At 36.7% G+C, this 2,518-nt stretch overlaps 1 long non-coding RNA gene across 1 annotated transcript in view; it reads left to right on the top strand.

The window, feature by feature from the left end:
• The first annotated feature begins 1,146 nt into the window (after positions 1-1,146).
• The window catches only part of LOC118737561, a 5,008-nt gene continuing 3,636 nt past the window's right edge, over positions 1,147-2,518 (top strand). Inside the window, exon 1 of the long non-coding RNA XR_004992825.1 lies at positions 1,147-1,441. This is a non-coding gene — a long non-coding RNA (uncharacterized LOC118737561). The remainder of the gene's footprint in view (positions 1,442-2,518) is intronic.

Raw genomic sequence — 2,518 nt, 5'->3', positions numbered from 1 at the left:
TCTCCACCGTGGTGCTTGTGATGTTAACAAATGCTCAGCTGACGAACCTGCTTTCGCAAACTTTTTTCTCAAAACCAGTTACATATACAACGTCGCGTTCTTGCCTGATCTTGTATTTATGGTTCATGCCCTGTTACGCTGCAAGATTAATAATTCGTTGCGATGATTCGTGTGAGGTACAAGTGCTTGTATCAAAAGTAACGAGCAAAGTAACGATACGAAAGATACGGGTGTTGATTGGATTAGTATCGAAAAAGTACGGGTATCCAAAGTTTCGTTACTTTTACAGCTCTATCTACTGAATACCAGAATTATTAGATGAATCATGAATCATCTTAAGATAACAATTTTGTATCGCTGTTTTACTCGTCAAAATTGCTGTTTGATATATTTTGCTTAAAAAAGATCAGCAATGTAATTAACTTTTAAGTTTGTACATGAAAACTCGAATTTGGACGAAACAAAATAAATATTAAACCGGCTGATTGCCAAAGCGCGCAAAAAGATGGGAGTTGGCCATCTTTTCGCTTCACGCTGCAGCTTCAACGACCTATGTGGCATACTTTGTGCATTTTCGTACATTTCTCCTTATCTGTCAAAGCGAATCTATCACGCAAAGCGAAGTAAAGGTTTTATGTGGCATCAGCTTAAACGGTTACACATTTTGGATGTGTAGCAAGCCCCTAAAGGCTGATTCACATACAACTTTCTTCGCTTAGCTTGCTAGTTCTTTGCTTTGACATACAAGGTCGATGTAGGCATATGCATGAGTATGCTCACATAAAAAACGTTTGAAGCAAAGCAAAGCAGAACGAAGCAAAATCTTGGGCAACTCTCAACTTTTGCCCGCTTTGGCAATCAGCTGTCTACATGTATCTTTTTCGTGCGCTTGCATTTGCATTTAATGACAAAAATAGGGTAAATGGGAATTATTATTGCTATTATCAATGCATATTATTATATTGTTATCTATTTTACAGATAAAATATATGGAGGAAAAGGAGAACGCAAAAGCTGTCAAAGCGTTTATTGTAGCATACCTTCTGCGTTTCACGCTTTGTTGTCAAAGTTTGAACTGTCAAGCAAAGCGAAGAAAGTTGTATGTGACTGGCCCTTAATGGACTGGTGCATCGATGATGACGATATGTAGTACGGCAAAGGTACACTTGAAAGTTGTATAGTAAACATGCGCCGTTAAATAATTGTCTTTTATTTTGAACACTTTTTTCTTGTGTAGAAAAGCAAAATAAAAAACAGTGCAAGAAGAGTTGGCGTGTGGGCTGCAATCGCAAAAAGTCGGGCTTTTTCTGTATTTAGCCCGTGATTTAAGTGCGTGTGTTACGACTTAAAAGGACAAAATACGTTTGTTACAAGTTAACGAAAAAATACAAGTTTCTTCGACTAATACACCGCGGCCAAACAAGCGTTTAGCTTTATTTAGGTACCTCACTACGAAGTATCAAAAATAATCTCTGTAATAGCAAATTCAAAGATGTGTTTTTTTATGGTTTGATTTCATCACAAAAGTCAATTCAAGGTGAAAGCGATTTCATTCATTTAAATGAAATTGAGTTTTTCTATTAGATGTACGAGCGAAACTTTATTATAATGCACTCCTGATAAAAAAAAAAAAACGAAAGATGGGTGGTAGGATACAGTGTTGCCAATGCCTTAGCCTTTAAAGTATCCATAAAAAATCGAAAACTATCCAAATGTATCCACCGAAATGAGCGGACATTAGCCCTGTTCGCGTGCGCACTATCCAGTAAATCCAGTACTAATTTTACTGGTTTTTTACTGGATGTTGTTTTCGTACGCAAAAACTTGCAAGAAACTAGCAAAAGAGGGGAAATTGAGAGAGCGGTAATTCTCTAGGGTGGGGTAACAACGGGTACTGTTTAGTAAGTGGCCCACCTATTTCGGGGTATTGCGTCCAAAGGGGTGACCCGATCCAAAAAAAAATTGAATGCACTTGTAGCCAAGGGTCTACCCATTATTTTAACATCCACTATTGTAATTTTAGGTCACTAATTTATTTACAAATTGGGTTAGAAATATGCCCTTTTTTGTAAAATTCGGAAATTATCGTAAATTTATCACTCCTATTCTCCTTAAAGCAGCTACATCAGCAATATATTTTTATATTCTCCTTCACTTTACACTTTAATCGATGAGCTATAACTTTCTTTATAACTTTAATATTAACCAACTAATCACAATTTATTAAATAAAAACACCTTCTAAATCATGTGTCTGACTTTTGTTGCATATGCAAATTAAATGGCGTAGTTCAGCTGTCAAACTCCAAAATATGCAAAAGAATGAGAGACAAAAGAAAATAGGATATAACCCTGTAAGCATTAAAAATATACAAAGGTGTTCTCTGTAAAAGGTATTCAGCTCCTTTTCTTCGCAAAACAGAAAGGAGAATTCTACTGCCTGAGGGTTATAATCCCTAAGTGCGGCCGAAGGCCGCCTACGTAGAAAGGTGTTCTCTGCAAAAGGTGTTCAGCCCCCC

Source organism: Rhagoletis pomonella, unplaced genomic scaffold, assembly GCF_013731165.1.
Source record: "Rhagoletis pomonella isolate Grant_MI unplaced genomic scaffold, Rhpom_1.0 Rhpom_scaffold_00004, whole genome shotgun sequence".
NCBI classification, from domain to species: domain Eukaryota; kingdom Metazoa; phylum Arthropoda; class Insecta; order Diptera; family Tephritidae; genus Rhagoletis; species Rhagoletis pomonella.
Note: the sequence above shows the minus strand (reverse complement) of the source record. Positions and strands in the feature narration are given on the sequence as shown.